The sequence below is a fragment of the Lepisma saccharinum genome, chromosome 8 (genome assembly GCF_977018435.1).
Source record: "Lepisma saccharinum chromosome 8, izLepSacc3.1, whole genome shotgun sequence".
In the NCBI taxonomy this organism is placed as follows: domain Eukaryota; kingdom Metazoa; phylum Arthropoda; class Insecta; order Zygentoma; family Lepismatidae; genus Lepisma; species Lepisma saccharinum.
The window spans coordinates 13,514,323-13,537,735 of NC_139236.1; the positions used below are offsets into that span (position 1 = coordinate 13,514,323).

Here is a 23,413-nt window from a genome sequence, read left to right on the forward strand (position 1 = left end):
TTATATATCGTCCGGCAGTAACGGGATTTAGCTGAAGACCATAATAGAGCGCTCTTAAGTTGACGTAGCTAAGTTTGTGGGCCCCCCCAATACTAGAACATCTTAAACTTGTATATATCTTGTACTGCCATGATGTTACTGATTAGTTATAAGCACAAACAGTGTGAATATCAATACCATAACACTTGGAGGATATGAGAATATGCAAGTACAGTATCTTCGGTTCAGATATAAATGGACCGAATGTATACTGGGGTATTTTGCAAAAATTTTTAAAATTGACTCACATGAGTCAATTATTTTTTAGATAAAAAAAATAATGGATTTCGCTTTAATTATTTGAAAAAGTGAAATTTTAAAAAATTGGGTGTCATAGGGGAATTTATCTAAATCTTAGAATTTTTATACAATAAAATTGAAATTTAAGCTCTTGCGTAAAACAAATTTTCAGTTTTTTACACTTGGAAAATCAGCTAAAATCATGATTTTCAGTTAAATTACACTAAGAGAGCTCACTATGAAATTGTTAGATTTTGGGGTGATGTTTGCTCGTGCCCCCTCTATAACTACTTATTATAGGGTCATTCCACGTCAGTTCAACCAGGCCAGGGAACCCGCCATCTCAGATTTTTATGAAACTTGGTACATTCAATCCTTCCATGGTGGTAAGAAACCACATAAAATTTTTCGCCTCTAACTCATCTGGTTTCAGAGTTATGGCCTCTCGAACTTTCAGCCAACTCTCGTTTCCCTTCATTTCCAAAGCCCTCATTTAAACCTGCAGCGCCTTACAAAAAAAATTCTATCTCGCTCACACATGATTGAATCCCTTTGAAATTTCACAACAATATTAACCAAACAATAGGCATTTCAGAAAAAATATGGCATCACATCATATCAATATTTTAGTACAACAAAAAAATAAATAAAAAAAAAATAGCGGGATTTTGTTGCCGACAACATGCCTTGCTAAAATGTCAATTATCATTAAAAGGGAATGAATTAATACCAGCATAAGTATTTTTAAAATTAACCTGGATATGTATTCTAACTTATCCAGCAATAAAAGTTATGGTTACTTTATTCCTTCTATAAATATAATATATTTATGTCTGATATTTGTATGAAATGGCTTCCAGAGTATTAAAATATTTTGGTTAACTCAAAATCAATCAAATAATGTGTTATAAATTAATCAGTGAAGCAAACTCGAAATTCTACACTTTTGTTTATTCCTTGAGCATTGTTGTCTTATTATTTCCTTGCTTATTTATAAAATAATTTATCCATATATAAGCTAAATATATATGGTTCAAAAAAAAATTTTGTTTAATGTTGTGTTCTTTGTAAGCAGCAATTTGATGATATGTCAACATTACCTGAGACATAATAGCAATGAAGATGACAATAATGATAATAATAATAATAATTTATATTATTTTATTAATATGAAATCATCATTGAGCAGCACTTCAGTCACTATAATAGTGTATTTTCTTGACATGTGAAAAATTTTCTTTCAGAAATCTCACGACTATTCCTTGTATTTTGTAAAGCATGTTCACATCATGCTTCAGGTCATTAGATATGACCCAGTGTGATGAAACAATCTTTTCCCCAACAGAGTTCTTACAGTAGACTACAACAAGATGTACAGTACATGACTCAGAAGTCCAGTGGTAACCTTGGGCCTCATCTTGGAGGGGATTGTAAAATAATAGTTCTCACTAAAATCCATCATAATTACTACTGTATCTATTGGTGTATTTTCTTGAAGACTCTTAAGGAATGAAGAATATGACTTTGCTATGAAAGAATGTGGAATTAATTTTTCAATCTTGTCAGTTAAGTCATCCAGAAAATCATCAAGCTTTGATGAACATTTCAACATCTGTGTTCTGTCAGTTCAAACCCACTGAGAAAATTGAATTGTGTCATTTTCTTCAGTCTTCAAACTTTGACTGTAAGTAGCATGATTGATTTTCTTTCGGAGGACATTCACTGCAGTGTCAGAGCACGCATTCCCTTTTAGCTTTTTCACACAACAAAAAATTCATAACATCCTTATAGTTTTCTTGAATTTGGCCAGCATGGAGAAGTATGACATTTTGGTGAATTGTGCACACAAACAATGAGTGGGTCCCACTGGCACCTGCTAAAACACACCACTTTGGTCATGCTTGAAACTTGAATACAATTCATTAAGGTTGGCCATAATCAATCACTTTCTCTTGTATTCTTTTTTTTTCCTATGCTTACTACATCTTTCATTCCAGGCATAACTCTGGATTGCTCATCACTTTCATAATAGTTCGTCAACAAATCTATAACTTCAGGTCTCAAGTTTTTCCCATGCCTGGGAGCTGGTTCACTCAAGAAACCCTTTTCTTTAACAAGTTGCTGAGCTTTAAGAACAGCATAATTGGATACACCGAATGTCTCCTGCATCTTTTTTTTTTTTTTGGGTCCATGTCAGTGAGGCAGGAATGGTTAGTAGTTGAATTTCCTTTTTCCTTGAAACTTCTTTATAATATCTACAAGCTTGTTCATATCAGCTGTTTTTTTTTTTTTTTCAAGGTTTGTCTTTTTATTTTCTTCTGTTGCAATTGCAACCTCTAATACATTTTGAATTTTGCTGTGAACGATTTTCTCAAAATTTTCAAGCTTTTGCCTTCCGTAAGATGCCTTCCTATGTTCACCTAAAGCATGCAGTTTTATTGGTGAGCAACCTACCCCAACCAAAGATGAAATCAGCTTTTTGATTGTTTCCTTCTTCTCTAATCCAGTGACTTCTTCTGCACATACATCAACATCCTCTGTGTTTCTTGGGCTATCAGCACTTTCAACACCCACTACATCATCTTTAAATAAAGTGGCTCTACAATTACAACATAGTTTTTGCCCTGGTTTCACTTTAATTCCTCTTCTTAATAAGCTTTTAAATTGGTGTACAGTCACCACACGTAGGGTTTTTGGAACAGGTTTCTTGTGATTTCTACGGGGATCACAACACACTTTTTGATGGTGCAAACATATAGTCTGTAAACCCTCATCAGCTTCTGTTCTAGAGTTTAACAGAAGCCTGCTGCCCTCGCTGAGATCTGCAACATTTTCAATGCCTTTTCTGGAAACATAACTCAACTTGTGGCACTCTGTCAGAAGTAACTGTCCAACACTACACTTCCTTTCTTCCATTTTCCTGTAACCAATAGGCAGTCTCATTTAGGATCAAGAAGCTTCTAACATCACTGTCAGTTACTATTACACACTACAAAGACTTAAGTCAGCCCATCTGCATCTTTCACTCAAGAAGAAGCTATGCAAACTGCCTACTAAAAGTTACTGCTTTTTGTGACCTGTCAGAGTATGAGTCACTAGTCTATGTTTTACCAGGGAATGGATCATGAAACACCAAATGTTGAAGCAGAAGGGGATACCATAATAACTGATATTGTTCAATGATGATTTCATAATAATAAAATAATATAAATTATTATTATTATTATTATTATTATTATCATTATTGTCATCTTCATTGCTATTCTGTCTCAGGTAATGTTGACATATCATCAAACTGCTGCTTACAAAGAACACAACATTAAACAAAGATTTTTTTTTTAACCATATATATTTAGCTTATATATGGATAAATTATTTTATAAATAAGCAAGGAAAAAATAAGACAACAATGCTCAAGGAATAAACGAAAGTGTAGAATTTCAAGTTTGCTTCACTGATTAATTTATAACACATTATTTGATTGACTTTGAGTTAACCAAAATATTTTAATCCTCTGGAAGCCATTTCATACAAACATGAGACATAAATATATTATATTTATAGAAGGAATAAAATAAACCATAACTTTTATTGCTGGGTAAGTTAGAATACATATCCAGGTTAATTTTAAAAATACTTATGCTGGTATTAATTCATTCCCTTTTAATGATAATTGAAATTTTAGCAAGGCATGTTTTCGGTAACAAAATCCTGCAAATATTTTTTTATTAATTTTTTGTTTTACCAAAATATTGATATCTTGTGATGTCATATTTTTTTCTGAAATGCCTATTGTTTGGTTAATATTGTTGTGAAATTTCAAAGGGATTCAATCATGTGTGAGCGAGATAGAATTTTTTTTGTAAGGCGCTGCAGGTTTAAGAGGGCTTTGGAAATGAAGGGAAACGAGAGTTGGCTGAAAGTTCGAGAGGCCATAACTCTGAAACCAGATGAGTTAGAGGCGAAAAATTTTATGTGGTTTCTTACCACCATGGAAGGATTGAATGTACCAAGTTTCATAAAAATCTGAGATGGTGGGTTCCCAAACCACTTTTTTTTGGTTGAATTGATATGGAATGACCCTATAATAATAATAATTTCAGTGATGGGTAAAACAAAGCAAGTGCTCGATCTCACCAAGGCGCAACAAGGTGTGATTGTGGCAGGCCATTGCCAAGGGAGGACTCAGAAGGAGCTGGCAGAGCAGTTTTCGATCAGCCAGTCGGCTGTGAGCAAACTTCTGAAGCGGTGGCAGGTCCACGGAGGATACGTAAAGAAGGTGAAGACTGGGAGACCACGCATCACAGACCGTGTCGTGGATAGGATATGTCTCGGGAGAATCCTTGACATACTGCAGTGGATATTGGATGGAAATTAGCGAGTCCAGTACATCGCCAGCCATCCATACGGACGATAAAGAAGAGGCTGAAGGCTGCCAGACTAAATGGACGTCAGCCAGTTAAGAAACCGCTTGTCTCTGAGAAGAATAAGAAGGCACGTGTTGAGTGGGCCAATTCACATCTGAACTAGACTCGTCGTGAGTGGAATACCGTAATCTGGAGTGACGAATCGAAGTATCTGCTGTTCAGGACTGACGGTATACAGTGGGTACGACGTCCTACAGGCACCAGATTCCACAATAGGTATCAGCTTCCTACAGTCAAGCACGGTGGTGGATCAGTCATGGTGTAGTGGTGCTTCTCTTCCCTCGGCACTGGCCCCCTGGAATGCATCAATGTAATCATGGATCGGCATGTCTTCAAGAACATCCTGGAAAAAATCATGCTGCCATGGGCTCGTCGCAGCATGGGCAGAAGTTAGGTTTTCCAACAAGACAAAGACCCTAAGCACCGATCGAAGGACGTCACGGGGTGGTTCGTGCAGCGCAGAGTGCCAGTTATGGAGTGGCCCAGCCAGAGTCCCGATCTGAACCCCATAGAACACCTCTGGGAGGAGTTCAGCCGACGTCTCCGAGGCACCAGAGTCACTTCTGCGGATGAGAAGTTCAGACAGCTGAAGGAGGAGTGGGAGAAGATCGACCAGTCTGTCATCGATTCTCTCCTCGTTTCCATGCCACGTAGATGCCAAGTTTTGATTGATAGCAAGGGATTTCCTACGAAGCATTAACTGATTGTTCACGTTGAAGTTGTTAGAGCACAGCAGAGTAGGCATAGTAGACTAATTTTGAGTGTAATAATGATGATTAGTTTTTTGCTGCTTTACCCAAAATGACAAAATAAATTCTGTAAAATTTGAAAATGAGTTTTCGATGCTGTATACCTGTTTCAACTGTGTGATATACCTCACTAATAATATGTCAAAATTAGCAGATGAATTGAAGTAGGCTCAAATAAGTTATCCTCAAAAAACCAAAATATGATATAATCTGGGCAGGTACTGTATAATCAAGGACAATCTAAAGGACATGCATGTGACTGGAATGGTAAAATCAGGGGAAACCTAAATCAGGTTATGGAAAACATTGACCAATCAAGTAGAAGAATGAACTCGAAAGACTTTAAGTGATAATTGGGGGGAGCAATGATGCCTCAAAGAATTTAGGAGATGATGCTACGAAAACTCTGCAAAAAAATCTGGCAAAGCTAACCCACACAAATGTAGTAGTGTTTGGTCAACTTACCATACAGATTACATTTCCCTGAATGGTCTGTAGTTAATGATGAAATAAGTCTAGTAAATGAGAAATACAAGACCATTTGTAAGCATTTTAAAAATGTATCAGTTGTGGATGTAAGAAAATTTAATAGGCTAGAGCATACAAGACATGGTCAACATTTAAATTGGACTGGGAAAAATAGGTTAATAAAGAAATTAGTGAGGTAATACTGAATATAATGAATATAAATGTGTATAATAGGGAGGAAAGCATAGCATTATCTGATATTTTATCACAATAGGGAAACGACTAGATCTAGCCAGGTTATGTAATAAGACTTGGTATAGTTTGATGAATTGATCCCATAAATCTAATGCTGACAATATTTATATTAATAACACACCCTTAGATATTAATGGACAATACGCAGTTGATGATGGAAATAGTGAAATGAACATCATTAAGCAATTAAAATAAGCAAGCAATGAAAGAATTTCCAAAAATAATGTCCTATGCTTGCTACACCAAAATATTCAGGGCTTAGATGGGAAAATGATTGAATTGGAAACTGTAATAGATAATGAAAAATGTGATATTCTTTGTTTGTCCGAGTATTGGTATAAGTGTGAAGAAATGAAGAGTGCACACTTGCCTGGTTATAAAATGGCCGCAAGCTTTTGTAGATCTAAATATAATAGGAGAGGTACATGTATTTTTGTAAGAAATGAAATGGATACTGATGACCTTAAACTTGATCACTATTATCAGGGAAAAGATTTTGAATGTTGTGGGATTGTAATTGATTCCCTTCAACTATAAGTATTAGTAATTTAAAGAACTCCTGACAGCAATATTAATGTCTCTTTCCAAAATTTTATGAAAGTCATGGATTATCTGACAATAAAGAATCATAAATTAATAATATGTGAAGATTTAAATATTGATTTTTTAGTTAAGCATACCCAAAATAAAAAATCAATAACTTATTAAAACAATTCAATTTAAATGCTATAATTGACAAACCAACTAGGATTACAATTACTTCTCAAACATGTATAGATCAAATAATCACTAATATTTCTAAAAGTGATTGCATAGTATAGGTGAAGCTGAACTGTCTGACCATACGTATCAGAAACTTGGAAATTAATAATCTTAACTTAGAAACTCACAAAAATAAAATTAATAAGGATGCTATATACCAATAAAATAAATTTTAGTGTAGAATATATTAATTATTTTAACCAACTCATAAAATCTGAAACATGGGAAGATGTGTACAGGGCTCAATATGTCAACGACAAATTCAATGCCTTCATAAATATATTCCAGTACAACTTTGAATTAGTCTTTCCTGCCAAACCATATAGAAATAAGCAATCTCCAATTAAAAAATGGATAAAGCAAGGATATGAATATCATGTGAAAAGAAAAAAAAATGTATAGGCTTAGTAAAGTAAATGCCGACCCTTATTTTAAAGAGTATTTTAAATCCTATAAGAAACCTTACAAACAGGTAATTGCTGCTGCAGAGAAATATGAATATGATAAATTAATTGCCTCTTCAAATAATAAAAGTAAAGCTATGTGGAATATTATTAAACACGAATACTAGTGGCAAATGAAGAAATAACTCAACCCCAAAAAATAGCTGAAAACTTCAATTCCTTCTTTATAAATCAAATTGATAAATTAATCCAACAACTTCCTGTACATAAAAATAATTATCAAGGAATTAAAACTAATAATCACTCTGTTTATATATCCTGTAACTGAACATGAACTTGATTCTCTCATAAATGATCGCATGAGGAAGAAAAGTGCAGGATATGATGGGATACCAGATGCTACAATTAAAATATGTTCCCCCAATATCTTAAAAGCGCTTACCTTTTTATGTAATGAATCTTTTAGAGCTGGAGTTTTCCTAGGCAAACTTAAATTATCAAGAGTTATGCCTATTTATAAAAAGGGTGACACTTCAAGTATTGACAATTATAGACCAATATCACTATTATCAGGGTTAGATAAAATCCTAGAAGGACTAATGCATAAAAGATTGAAAGACTTTCTTACCAAATTTAATATAATTACGTCTAGTCAGCTTGGATTCATAGAAAATAAGTCTACAGAAACTGCACTTTATGAATCTATAATATTTTACATTCAATGGACTCAAAATTAAATACTGTGAATATTTTTTGTGGCCTTTCAAAGCCACTATAACTGTGTTAACCATAAAATACTAATTGAGAAATTATATAAGTATGGAATTAGAGGCACAGCCAATGATTGGTTTAAATCATATCTATCAAAAAAGAATGCAGTATGTTGAAGTTACTCATAATGCTAGTCATTATCATTCAAATGTTTTGCCTCTAAAACATGGTGTACCCCAAGGTTCCATTTTGGGACCCTTACAAGAAAAACTATCTTGATCAATGATCTTCCAGCTAATATTAACGATTCCAATATAATTATCTTTGTTGATGATACTAACATCCTAACTAAGCATGGTGACATGTGTCAATTGGAAATGATAACTAATAAAGTACTAACCGACTTGACACAATGGTGTATTGAAAATAAGCTAATTTGGAATAGATCAAAAACTGTCTATATATTATTCCACAATCTATAAAATAACCTATACTAAAAATAAATAATGATATTATTAACTGCACACAACATACAAAATTTTTAGGTGTTGTTGTTGATGAAAATATTAAATGGAATACTCATACTGATGTATTAGCTACTTTCCAAACTAAGTTCAGTTTGTTATGGACTTAAGGTATTAAGCAAAATATGCAGTAAAGAAACCGTTCTAACGGCTTATCATACAAACTTTTACTCAAGATTAAGATATTGGATTATATTTTAGGGAAACACGCCTGGTGCCAAACAATTGTTTATCTTACAAAAAAGAGTCGTTAGAATAATAATCGGTGACAGTTATCGTGAATCGTGTAGGCAGGTGTTTAGAAGCCTAAAGACTTTACCATTAGCATGTTTGTATATACGGAGGATTTCCTTATATTCGCTACGAGACTCGGCGGCAAGCAGCCCAGCATCAGCGCTTGTCTTTCCTGGTGAACGGGTCCGTGACAGTCGCTTACATTAAACCTTGTAAAAAAAAAGTTTAGAGTAACAGGGTCAGTTCTGAATAAAAGTGGAAAGAAAAATGGAGAAATAAAGTATACAAAGACAATCCACACACCATCCGTGAGTTAAAAGAGAGCATTGTACAAAAAATCGGGAGAATTACAGTAGACGAACTTGCACGTGTAAATGCCAATTTCCTTCGGAGATGCCAGGAATGTGTTGAAGCAGAGGGACATCATTTTCAACAAATTCTGTAGTCAAGGTTAGTACACAATATGAAAACTGTAATTTTAATAGCCGACTCTAGCGACTGTCGCTGACCCGAAAGACAAGCGCTGATGCTGGGCAGCTTGCCGCCGAGTCTCATAGCGAATGTCAGGGTCATTCTGACATGTATATGAAGTATTAATATTTCTGAAGAAAAATATTTTCAACCTTAAACCAAATAGTAGTGTACATTCGTATGGAAAAAGGAGGAAAAATGACATTCATTATGAAAGCCACAGTACATCTAATTTTAATAAGAGTGTTTACTTTCATGGATATAAATTGTACAACCATTTGCCTAAGAAATTGAAAGACTGTCCACTGAACATATTTAAAAATCAACTTAAAAGTATGCTTATATATCATTGTTTTTATTCGGCTGTGGAATTTTTACAAATCAAATTTGACTAATTATCAATTGTTATCTATATTTTGTATTAGTATTGTATAATATGTAATCGATTGTAATGTTATATGACGTTTCCTATACCAATCTTGTAATTAGTGTTACATGTATGGTTCTTACAGGAAATAAATCTATAAATCTATCTATCTAATGCTAAGAGAACTAAACTTGACCCACCTAACCTAACCACAAAAGGATATAGGGTTAATATTAAAATAACCAAGACGATAGTAAACGAAAGGCTGCTGGCAAGTACAGAATTATACAGAAGTATATGGAAGTGGAAAACCAGTGCCAAGGAAACAAGCAGTAAGCATTCGCTGAAGCTCTGCAGTATATGTTAACAGACCTAATTCGAAATCGAACCATGTAAAAATTGCATACGTAGCATGATGAAATCGCAATAATACAAAAGGTACCCAAGCCGTTTTTCTGTGGTAACAAGTTTTCGCTGGAAACTGTACAATGCGAAACACTAGAAGAAGAATATCACGTTAACGAAGAAACTTGGTCAAGTGACACCTTCTCCAATATTAGCTACGGATATTTTGCTGCAACGTGAATCGTTAATGAATCTACTAAGGTTGTTTTCCTTCACATATCCCCCCAAGATTTGAAAAATGGAAAATTTTCAGGAAGACATGACCCGAATGATGTAGACAACACAAATGACAGATTATGAATAAATTTAGGAGACAAATAGGCTATAAGCAAATTATAATTTCCATCCACATGAACCGGTGTTCAGAAAGACGGCTTACTTCGAATTGAATTACTTGACATATTTTCTCTATCTGGCAAATACATTACATACTTTTTCTACTGTATGTTATAGGAGATTAACGTACCTACATTGCTGAAGAAGATCGTAAACAATTAGTAAAAGAGTTTTCGTCGCTTCAAACTCTGCTCCGCCTCAAACTTCGCACTGCAGCTATTCAGTGTTGCCAAACTTACTACTACAACAGCTCCATTTCCTGGAAGGAAGGTGATCGTAAACTTGTGACAACACTGCAGGTGTTCGGTACCAACTTTTTAATATCGGGACGGGAAAGAAAGACAATCCCGACATTCGGGAAAAAGTCGGGACGGGAAATGACTCGGGATTTCCCGACATTTCCTTAATTTCCCGAGCCTCGGGATTTCCCGATTGGTAAAATTTTCGTATCCCCAAAACGTATTTCTTCAATTTTACAGGAGAAAATACTTACCGAAATGGGTTTATTTATACTTTAGGAAGGTCTTGGAAGTTTGCTTTCAACTCGTTGAATTTTTTTTGCCGATAAATCATGTAATTTTCGACATTAATGTCGCTCCGATGCATGAAAGCTGTTCCCTTGATGTCCGTCTACTACGTGAACCAAATATTTGCGAGCGTTTCATGACGTAACAACCGGTCAGTGTTTCCAAATGTGCGGTTTTGTAACTGTGTAACAGTTCTAGAACGTAAATAAACGTGAGTTACTGTTCATCATTTCTGATTACGAACTTGCGACAACATGACGTGCACAGGATCAGTGGCGTGCTCAATGTGAGGTTTATTTGGGTGATAACCCCCCCTTTCGCCCAGTATCTCTAAGGCTATTTATGAATGGTTCGTGGGCTATTTATGTATGGTTCGTGGGGCTATCCGTGAATGGTTCGTGGGGCTATCTGTGAATGGTTCATGGGGCTATCCGTGAATGGTTCGTGGGGCTATCCATGAATGGTTCGTGGGGTTATCCGTGAATGGTTTGTGGGGCTATTTATGAATGGTTCGTGGGGCTATCCGTGAATGGTTCGTGGGGCTATCCGTGAATGGATCGTGGGGCTATCCGTGAATCGTTCGTGGGGCTAGCGCCAATGGTTCGTGGGGCTATCCGAGAATGGTGTGTGGGGCTACGAATATTTTTTTCGAAACCAATTTTTAACTATTGAAACCTTTGCGTGGCCCTACTAACCTATCCACGCGCCAATGGTTCGTGGGGCTATAATTTTAACTATTGAAACCTTTGCGTGGCCCTACTAACCTATCCACGCGCCAATGGTTCGTGGGGCTATCTTTTTCACTATTGAAACCTTTGCGTGGCCCTACTAACCTATCCACGCGCCAGTGGTTTGTGGGGCTAGCGCCAATGGTTCGTGGGGCTAGCGCCAATGGTTCGTGGGGCTATATTTTTAACTATTCAAACCTTTGCGTGGCCCTACTAACCTATCCAAGCGCCAATGGTTCGTGGGGCTATATTTTTAACTATTGAAACCTTTGCGTGGCCCTACTAACCTATCCACGCGCCAATGGTTCGTGGGGCTAGCGCCAATGGTTCGTGGGGCTAGCGCCAATGGTTCGTGGGGCTATCTTTTTCACTATTGAAACCTTTGCGTGGCCCTACTAACCTATCCACGCGCCAATGGTTTCAGTTGCTTTGTTTTATTTCAATCACTTATCGCACAACACTCTTGCTACCTTGCGTTCTGACGTCAGCAGACTGAAGTTTATTTTTAGGCTAAAGGCCTATGTTGTTATCCATATCATTAAAATTTCAGTAACCACCAAACGTCTCTAATTCCCTTATTTTCGTATTTTCCACATTCATACTTACGTATTCTCCATACTAGTACCTAGATATTTTGCTATGAAGAAGGTCGCAACACTGCATAACCACTGATCATGGACTACGCTAGTCAAGATTTCTCCGCCATATCGCGTGTAACGCAAGCAAAAGCGAAGAAAATAAAAATACTCCATATTTCGAAAATTGAGATTATTTGCCTGCAAAAAACGAAACGCGAAATAGAAGAATCCTTACGAATGCAGAATATGTAAGTATCAATGTGAAAAATACGAAAATAAGGGAATTAGAGACGTTTGGTGGTAACCGAAATTTTAATTCCCGATCTTTGAAATGTCCCGACAGTTCGAGATTTCCCGAGGTATTGGGATTCCCGAGCTCGTGAATTTCCCGTCGGTTCGTTACTTCCAAACGTTTCGGGATTTCTCGAAGTCGGAAATATCCCGACTTCTCGGGATTTCCCGAGGTCTCGGGAATCCCGGCATTCGGGATTTCCCGAGGGTTCGAGATCCTAGATTGAAAATTATAATATCTCACGAATTTTCCATCGCTTCCGAAATTTTGTTCCTCTAATGCTAACTGAATATGAATTTCACAGTCACCTGTGAAAAGACGAGGAGGGTGTTTCCTCAGTATAAGCTTTATTTATGACAACACTTCCCCTTAGAAAGTTACAATTAACAAATACAGTGATGTAATTGGCAGGCCCTAATCCCAAGATATGGGTTCATGGCTGACAGCCAGTGAGCGAATTAATTTTTTGTCTTAGGGAATACTTACTCATTGTCGTATTTGTGATTTCATTTCGGTGAGGGGGGGGGGGTAATTAGGTTTTGTGTGTCCAAAGGTGTATATATTACCAGTCAGTAAATCTACTACTGCCTTCAGTACTAAGTAGCTAAGATATCAAATCTTATAATAACATTTACAAGTAACTTATAAACAGTATTTTTACATTCTGAGAAATCCCAAACACAGACACAAAAATAATTATTTAGGTAGTTACTCTGAGAATACTGGGCCAGATATATATTTTGCGCGTTGAATTCAATGACTGCCTGAGGCAAGAAATGTGATCTACGGTGCTCCAACGAATAAAGATGACAAAGCTCTTCTTTGCCCGGCGGTAGGCTTTTAAGTAGTTTATTTGACAATGGACAGAGCAACGGCGTTACTCTAAGAGCTATTTGTAAAGCCTGTGCACCCGACGACAATAAACAAATGAACAATGAGCTATTTTAAAATAGAACTTCAGACGCGGAGTAGGATGCAATTGTTTTATAGGTAATTAACTGTTTTCACGACTGATTTTTTGATGGTGTTTGTTCGTTAGTTATGAAATGGTATATTATACTTTCAATTCAATTTTCCTTGTCGAGGATTAAAACATCCCTGGCAGGGATTAAAATGTCTTCTTCTGCCGGGGATAAAAGTTATTGTGGGGAGGAATCCCCCTTATTTCCCCTCTTAATTCGCACACTGCATGGCTGTCCACTGGTATGAATAAAAGAAAAGTAATGGACATTTGAAAATATTGTTAATTTGGAGAATGAAGTACCAAGCTGTATGCTGTGTGACAGCCTTTGCCTTTAAGCGGTTATGTTGCTCAATGCTTGTCGAGTCAGGGGGAGGGGCAGGGGCGCCGACTTGTCAAAATTATTGGAGGGGGGGCTCTGATCACTGAAATAAATGAATGACTCACTCCCTCCCTTTTTTAAAAATAAAAATTACGTCTTCGTATAGCAAGCAGTTTTTAAGCAGCTATTATATTCCTCATGCAAATGAAATGTAACATGAAAAACGTTTAGAAAATGTTTCAAAGTCGCTTTATGTCTTTTGTGTCTGCTCATTTGTTTTTTTAGATAACAATTAACATTTTTATTGAAAAGTATGTATTTACATTAAGAGGCCAACCTAACAGTTTTATGCCGGCCTCGGTAGCCGAACGTGTTGGGTGGTCGACTCAACTCGCTTTGATCCAGAGGTCTCGGGTTCGAGTCCCGGCGAGGACATGGGTGTGTTTTAATGTCCGCAACAGACATGTGATGGGTTGCAAATAACCTTAGTGTTGACGTACCCATAAAATAACGAATATTTACAATATTTAACAGTTTTATTTAATTATTTACATAAATGCTAACACAAATAGCAGGAAAGTAAGTTTTACTTTTTTGTTCTTGCTACAATATTTAACTTTTTAAATTTAATTTTGCAATAAAAAAAAACAAATAGCATGTACACTAAGATATTGTACTGCGCACCTTTATTTTGTTATTATTAGTAGATTATGCTATTGATTTTTCGTATTTTCTTTCCTCGTTGGCAAGCCCATCATTTTTTTTCTCTTCGTTTTTCTTAGTCGACCGTTTCTTGTTTTTTTCTTTGTCGACCCAGAAGACAGAGAGGCCGTACGGCTACCCCAACTCCTACATTCCAGCGACACCCCAGAATCCAGTATAACCAAACCCCCATATAATTAATTAACTAAACTTTACATTGTCATAATTTTGTTCAAATAATTAATAATCGGATCCTCTATCCATTGCATAGGCGTGATGAGTTATTATACATGGAATAATAGAGTGCAATAGCTTCAACATAGATTTTGTACAGGAACTAAGTTAGGGGTAAATAAGGACACAAGTTGGCAGTTGTGTGTGTTGTGAAAAGAGGGGTCTCCAAGAAGTGACTTTTTTTTTCTTTTTCTCCTTTTTGTGCAAAATGTTAAATGGAACCATGAAAGACGGGTGACCATTGGTCCAAGGGAGGACAGAGGAGCCAAAGGACGATAGAACCAACGAACTGATTGGCTTTCACTTCCCTTTTTTTTAAGAAGTTTTGTTGGAAACGTGCGTTTTCCAAGAGAATGTGTTTTTAGATCTGACGAGAGGAGGATTGTGAAATTGTGTTAAGTGAGGGAAGGAGAAGAACTTTCGTTGTCCTTTGTGTCTTGTGGTGTAGTGGATGAAACACGAGTACAGTGGATGGGAGGATTCATCTTCCATTGAGTGTGCTACGCCGAGGGGAGATTAGCTACCTCATACCACCAGAACAATTTAGGATAGCTGATCCAGACAAGTAAGTGAAGCCCGACTGCAGTAGTGGCAGTGGCACTTCTTACTATCGCCCCGCGTCTCCTAGACCCTCACGGACCGAGGAAATGTGAAGCTAAGCGTGTGGACCTCCAATTGATCTAGTTGAATCTGGAACGTGCACGAACTGAACTAAACTCAAAATTTCAAATAGCTATTTCATTTTTTTTTTTTTTGGCCAATGGGGTTTTATTTTATGTAAACAAATGGGTGGGAGAGTTGTACCTTTTGTTTTTATTTTTTTTGTTTTCATTTCATTATATAGAATAGATTATCGTATAAATTGACAACTATTTATTTCCATTGTCGACTTAAAATAGTAATAGTAAATGGCAGCTACCCTTTCCCAGTGCCTGGTTGGAGTGGCAGCGGAGAAGAATGAACCCTGGGAGTCTCATGCTCTGAATATTCTTGACCCTTCGCTACCGCTCTGCCCAGCACAGATGGCGATCACCTATGGGGCATATTAATCAGTTAAGATTAATTGAAAGAATCCAAGATGTACGTATGCTTAAATATTTTAAATGCCACTGTTGTGTAAAGTAAAGTTTTGTAAGGGAAAAGGGAAATTCTTTTGGAAGCTGTCTGAAGTTTAAACTATTGTCGACTCGATCGCCGATGCAAAGGATCGAGGGTGCTTTTGTTTGCTTAAATATTTAGGAGGCAACACTGTAAGGGAGAGCAGATTTGCTTTATGACCAGCCCACCCCCTCCCCTTTCTCTAAACCCTCCGTTCAGGGCCTCTCTTTCCCCTGGTTCCGCGGGTAAATTCACGCGCCCGGTCATTTTTTTCTGCCTTTTTTCTTCTTCTTTCTTTTTTCGTCATCATCGCATCCTTCTTGTTGTTTATGTTTACATTCGTATGTTGCATGGTAGTTGAAAAAAAAGGGGATGATATCGCTTGTCAACGGTAGAACAGATGGTATTTTGATTATATATTTTTTTTTGCATGATATTTTAATAAGAATTAGAACTATTTTGGTATTTTAATAGATAAAGTGTCAAAATGAATAAAAGTTTGAGAGAGAGAACAAGAAGACCGGCATATTACTACTCTCCAGAGGTCGAGAAACGCACAACAAAGCAGCAGCGTAAGGAGAGCGAGTCCATTCAGTCGGCTGGAACAGAGGGAAATGTGGGTTCCGTTGAAGCTTCATCCATTCTCGACCACAGCACTTTTGAGGGGCAAGTAGTTCAGAACCCGGAAAACATGAGCAGACAAGAGGAACAATGTTGCAATTCCCCTTGCAGCAATAGTTCGGCGAGCAGCGTTAGTATTCTTAATGAAATCCGAAATATGTTCGCAGAATTTCGGAAGGAGATGTGCGACCGGTTGGATGACAGAGAACAGAAAGTCAAAGAGCTGACGGAAGAACAAAATGAGATCCGAGCCGAAACTAGCAGTCTTCGAAGGGATGTGGAAGAGTTAAAAGGAGGTCAACATGATATGGAGAAAGCTCTTGAAGAGATAAAGAGTGACCAAGCGGACGTTTGTGCCACGTTTGAACGGAGTTCTGCATCTGAGAAAAGACGTGTTGACAACGAGTTTCGTCGAATAAGAGAAGAGTTGGTCCGAGATTTTCGCGAGGAAAGCCAGATTCAAGGCACTGAGTTTCGGGAAGAAATTACTGATTTGCGAAACCAAATGTCAGCATTACAGCAAAAAAAACAGTTTCGATCCGAAGTGACCGTCAAGAACAGGCACGCGCTGATACTGCAAACATCGGAGAGTACAGTGCAGGGGCGAACGGGGGCAGTGCAAGTTCGCACCCGAATGAAGGGCAAGGTGGTTGCGGGAAGGCAACAGTTTCACGTATTCCAGCCACGTGAACTACAACTTCCGGTCTTCTCAGGGGGCGACAGTGAACTGAAAGCTCATCAATATCTGAATGACTTAAAAACATACTTTGCACTGTCGCAAATACCGCAGAAACAGCAACTCCAGGTCGCAAGTCTGGCACTAAAGGGAGCTGCGGGTTCCTGGTTCAATGCCGTTAAAAGCACGGTGCCGGACTTCACGACTTTTGTGGCCAAGTTCAAGGAGGAATATCTGAGCCAGGACACAATGCTTCGCGTCCGAGCCGAGATTTTCTCCGGACGGTACAACCAAGGCGGAAATCAATCCATCTCTAAATATTTTACCAAGCTTGTGGAAAGGAACGCAATTCTTGATGACCCTATTGAGGAGAAGATTTTAGTAATAGATTTTGGCCACACGCCAATTTCCATGGAACGTACAGCGGTGTTTGCTGGGTGTGAAAGTTCAGACGGTGCCGCAAATGCTTAATCTGTTGCGAGAAATACAGGCGACGTTGCCCCCGCGGGAGGCACAGAGGAGGCCGCGACAGGTGAACCAGTTGCAGACTTCTGCACGTCAAAACAATGACCCAAGGAGCGGGGCAGACGGGGATTACTACACCGACCGATCCAACAATGGCCCCAGACCCAGGCGCTACGGTCCCGACAATACGGCGGAGTCTGACAACCGAGGAAGGAGAGGGGTGCAGAGTGCATGGCCACCCCCCGGTGGAAGGGGACGACCGGCTCAGGGAGGCCGCGGTCTTTACAATCGAGATTCAGGCTTCGAAGTTAACGAGGTTTTGGTCGAAGACGAAACCCCGCCACTCCATGCCTGATTTATGGCTGCTGGAGAGAACAACACGCTGCCTATCATCTCCAGCACCTCGGATGGAAATAGAGAGGACGGGGGGAGAAGCGACCAATTAGACAGATTAAATGATAATGAATGTGAAACGCAGGTGAAGGAATATGGGATATCTAAATCAGATTATCTTCCGACCGACAATGATAAGAGTAAGGAACCCGTCAACGGCAATGCTATTTGCACCATTTTTGATGACCTCCAGGTTGATGACGTCACAAAACGAAAAGTGAAACAAACACGTTTGCCTGAAATAGAAATATTGGTTGAGGGGAGACCCTGCAAGGTTTTGGTAGATTCCGGGTCCACGGCGACGGTTCTGAGTGAAGACCTCTGGCAAGAATTAATAAAGGAAAATCCGCTTATTCCATTCCTGAAGGTGGGTGATTTACGAGTGGTGTCGGCTTTTGGAAACAAGTCCAGCAAGATTATCGCCCAAGCGATGCTAAAGGTAAACATATCGGGGGCAGAATTTGAAATAGATTGCCTAATTGTGAAGGCACTCGTAAGACCCTTCCTTATTGGCAGCGACGTGTTACAAGAATATCACGCGAATATTAATTATGCAGCGAGCATGCTGGTTATGAAGAGAGATGGACAATGTGTGGAAGCCCCATTCGTGGTAGAGGAAAACAGCGATGTGTGCAGAGAGCTGTGCAATTTAAGCGTAGTGGCAGATTTAAATATCCTGGACAAAAGTTTCAGCCATAATGATATTCGCCCGGCGGGAAATAGGCAGCCAATCTCGAAGGAACGCCAGGATTGCGCTACCCTGGAAGATATGCAACAGCACGTGCAGCTTGCCGATGGTGTGACAAATGTGCAGAAAACCAAGTTGAAGGAACTCCTCTGTCGGCACACGGACGTTTTCAGTGAAGAACCTGGACTAGTAGCAGGATATGATCACTCGATTGCCATGACCAGCGAAGAGCCATTCGCACAAAAGATCTACCCAATACCAATAAAAGTGAGAGATCAAATTAGGCAACAGATACAAAATATGTTGAAATGGGGTATAATACGTCCGAGTGACACGCCATACATATCGCCGCTGACAATAGTGTCGAAGCGGGGCTCGAACGAAGTCAGAGTATGTCTCGACCTAAGATTTTGTAACAAGAGCGTTTTATCGCAATATGACAGCCCACCTTCACCCCTTGAGATTCTACAGAAGTGTGAGGGAAAACCGTATGTGACGTGCATTGATATTACGTCATTTTTCTGGCAAATAAAAGTGAAGGATGAACACCAACGCTATTTAGGCTTTGTACATGAGGTTCGATGTTATTGTTTTAAGCGGTTACCTTTTGGACTGAAGACATCCATGAGTGGAGCGGTGCGGTGTTTGAAGATGGTTCTTGGCAGCGAGGTGCAACCGTTTTGCGAGTACTTCCGCGATGACATTTGTGTGGCCAGCGACACGTTTGAGTCTCACTTGCAACTCTTAGAAGTCGTTTTGAGGAAGTTAAGGGAAGCAGGACTAACGCTAAAGCTAAAGAAATGCAAGTTTGTAAGAAGAAGAGTTCAATTACTTGGCTTCGTATTAAGTCCGGAGGGCATATGCAAGGATCCGGAAAAGCTGCAAACCATTCACGACATGCAGGCGCCTCGAAATGTGAAACAGTTAAGATCAGCCTTAGGATTCTTTAATTACTATCGAGCCTTTCAGTACAGGTACGCCGAGTTCACGGTGCCACTGGTAGCACTATTGAGGAAGGGTGCAAGGTTCGTGTGGGGACCAGAACAAGAAAAGGCCTGGCTTGCCATTAAAGAGGCTTTCATGAAGAATGTAATGCTCAAGCACCCGATGAAGGAAGCCCCCTTTTTCCTCGAGAGTGACGCCTCGGGGAAAAGCATTGCTGCTATTCTGTATCAAAGGGACAGCGAGGGCAACCCTAGGATCGTTGGATGCGCCAGCCGTGTGTTGAATCAAGCTGAGCGCGGATACAACATTACTGAACGCGAGCTGCTTAGCATTCTATTTGGGCTACAGAAATTCGCAGTGTATGTCTGGGGATTGCCGGTTATTATAAGAACCGATCACCAAACGTTGAAGTATATGTTGAGGTGTCGCATCACGAATGCAAGAGTGAGCAGGTGGCTCATGCTGCTGGAAAATTTTGATTACTTGATTGAGTATATCAAGGGAAGCTCGAATATGGCGGATTATTTCAGCCGTTACCCGTGGAGCAAACCGAATGACCGGCAAGATGACGCACAACTGCCATGTGAAATAGTCGCTGCGATTGTGTCACGACCACCTGATGATCTGATTCGTGGAATGCACGATGTCGCAAACATGCAAAGAAGGGATCCTGAGTTATTAGAAATAATACAAAAGTTGGAACAAGGCGAAACGAATGGAGACACAACAGAGAACAGAGAAAAATACCAATTAAAAGATGATGTCCTGTGTAAAAGTGAAGGGGGAGCACTCAAAATTTGCACGCCGAGGTCACTGGCTGAGAAGGTCATTCAATATTTTCATGGACTAGGGCACTTTGGTCAAAAGAAAACACTAATGGCAATCACTGAATTCTTTACGTGGAAGGCGTTAAGAAAGCAAGTACGAGCTTACGTAAACGCGTGTGATATGTGTCAAAGGACAAAAGCCGTACAAGCTAAAGTAAAAGGTGAAATGTTCCCAGTTCTAGCCAGAACACCTGGTGAGCTAATCAGTTGTGATTTGTATGGTCCGTTGCCAGTGGCTAAGTACGGATTACAATACTGTTTTGTTGTGCAGGATGTTTTTAGCAAATTCTTAGTGGTATACTGCATAAAAAGGGCCACCACAAATGCTACCCTGAACAAACTGATTAACGAATTCCTTTTGATGTGTACGAATTTACAGACAGTGCTGACCGACAAGGGGACGCAATTCACCAGCAAGAAATGGAGAGAAACACTGGAACAAAAGCAAATCGAGGTGAAGTTCATTAGTGTGAAATCGCCGAAAAGCAACCCTGTGGAGAGATCTATGCGTGAGTTGTCACGACTCTTCAGGACATACTGCAGTGAAAACCACAAAAGGTGGCCAGAACACGTAGGAGATGTGGTCAAATATTTGAACCTGGCGCACAGAGAGGAGACCGGGTTTTCCGCATATGAGCTTTTCCATGGTCGGAGTCCTAAGCAAGAGCTGATGAGGCTATTCAAGCTACCCAGACTGTCAGAGGAACGAGATTACCAGCTTAAACTCGAACTCGCTAGAGGCAACCTCACGAAAGCAGCTGCGAAGAGGAAGGCCAGATACGACAAAGGAAAACTTACTGTCTTCTCAGAGGGTGACTTAGTATTGAAGAAGACATTTCCTGTATCTGCCCCGCAAAGAGGCATATGCAAGAAGTTTGTTCACCTGTATACGGGCCCATACAAGGTGGCGAAGGTTACAGGGCAGAATGTGTACTTGCTCCAGGATGTCAAAACAGGAAGAGACATGGGGATTCATAACACCAGTAACCTCAGGCCCTACATCACCTGGAAGGAAGATGACTAGTGTTGCCCACGAGACGAGACTTTGGCATGTCTCGTCTCGTGGAGCCTCGTGGAAATGCTGTCTCGTCTTGAAAATATTAGTTTGTCTTATGACACATGGTCAATCTCGTCTCGTCTCGAATATTTAAAAGCCTGTCCCGTCTCGTCCCGTGGGCAACACTAAAGATGACAGAGACCAGGAAGATAAATAGGCATGATATCATAACTATGTGAACTTATGTTGTTTTTTTTAATATAAAATGTAGCAATTGTCATGTAGGTTTGAATGTATAAGACTTAATTAATATTGTGATAGATAATTGAAATCAATCATATTTTATGTTCGTTTTATAATATTTGTAAGTAATGTCGATGTCTCATTTATATTTTGGTTTTAAAAGGAAATGTTGCACAAGTTGAAATAAGTAATAATTTGTATTCATGTTAGTATTGTAAGAAAATTTATATAAATATGTATGTAATCGTTCATTGGACATTACAAGCAGCATAATTAACTATATTGATAGGTCATAGCGAGCAGCGCAGCACATAGAAATAGTATAGTTTTGTTGCCTGATGCTGTATAAGTACATAATCATGGTAAATTTTCAAACATAATGTTTCTATTGTCGTTTTACGTAACATCTCATTTCACTTAAGCGCGTACTACTTCCATGCGAACCCACGTCCTTCTACGTATGCTCGCATGGGGGGCATCTGTACTGCGCACCTATATTTTGTTATTATTAGTAGATTATGCTATTGATTTTTCGTATTTTCTTTCCTCGTTGGCAAGCCCATCATTTTTTTTTCTCTTCGTTTTTCTTAGTCGACCGTTTCTTGTTTTTTTCTTTGTCGACCCAGAAGACAGAGAGGCCGTACGGCTACCCCAACTCCTACATTCCAGCGACACCCCAGAATCCAGTATAACCAAACCCCCATATAATTAATTAACTAAACTTTACATTGTCATAATTTTGTTCAAATAATTAATAATCGGATCCTCTATCCATTGCATAGGCGTGATGAGTTATTATACATGGAATAATAGAGTGCAATAGCTTCAACATAGATTTTGTACAGGAACTAAGTTAGGGGTAAATAAGGACACAAGTTGGCAGTTGTGTGTGTTGTGAAAAGAGGGGTCTCCAAGAAGTGACTTTTTTTTTCTTTTTCTCCTTTTTGTGCAAAATGTTAAATGGAACCATGAAAGACGGGTGACCATTGGTCCAAGGGAGGACAGAGGAGCCAAAGGACGATAGAACCAACGAACTGATTGGCTTTCACTTCCCTTTTTTTTAAGAAGTTTTGTTGGAAACGTGCGTTTTCCAAGAGAATGTGTTTTTAGATCTGACGAGAGGAGGATTGTGAAATTGTGTTAAGTGAGGGAAGGAGAAGAACTTTCGTTGTCCTTTGTGTCTTGTGGTGTAGTGGATGAAACACGAGTACAGTGGATGGGAGGACTCATCTTCCATTGAGTGTGCTACGCCGAGGGGAGATTAGCTACCTCATACCACCAGAACAATTTAGGATAGCTGATCCAGACAAGTAAGTGAAGCCCGACTGCAGTAGTGGCAGTGGCACTTCTTACTATCGCCCCGCGTCTCCTAGACCCTCACGGACCGAGGAAATGTGAAGCTAAGCGTGTGGACCTCCAATTGATCTAGTTGAATCTGGAACGTGCACGAACTGAACTAAACTCAAAATTTCAAATAGCTATTTCATTTTTTTTTTTTTGGCCAATGGGGTTTTATTTTATGTAAACAAATGGGTGGGAGAGTTGTACCTTTTGTTTTTATTTTTTTTGTTTTCATTTCATTATATAGAATAGATTATCGTATAAATTGACAACTATTTATTTCCATTGTCGACTTAAAATAGTAATAGTAAATGGCAGCTACCCTTTCCCAGTGCCTGGTTGGAGTGGCAGCGGAGAAGAATGAACCCTGGGAGTCTCATGCT

General features: G+C 38.9%; 1 protein-coding gene across 2 annotated transcripts in view; it reads right to left on the minus strand.

The window, feature by feature from the left end:
- Positions 1-10,618, minus strand: part of LOC145990865 (uncharacterized) — an 80,553-nt gene extending 69,935 nt beyond the window's left edge. Inside the window, exon 1 of one of the 2 annotated variants that reach the window (XM_083126309.1) lies at positions 10,523-10,618. The gene's annotated coding sequence lies outside the window, so the exon portion shown is untranslated. The remainder of the gene's footprint in view (positions 1-10,522) is intronic. The other variant, XM_083126310.1, reaches the window with a different exon arrangement.
- Between the last annotated feature and the right edge of the window lie 12,795 nt (positions 10,619-23,413).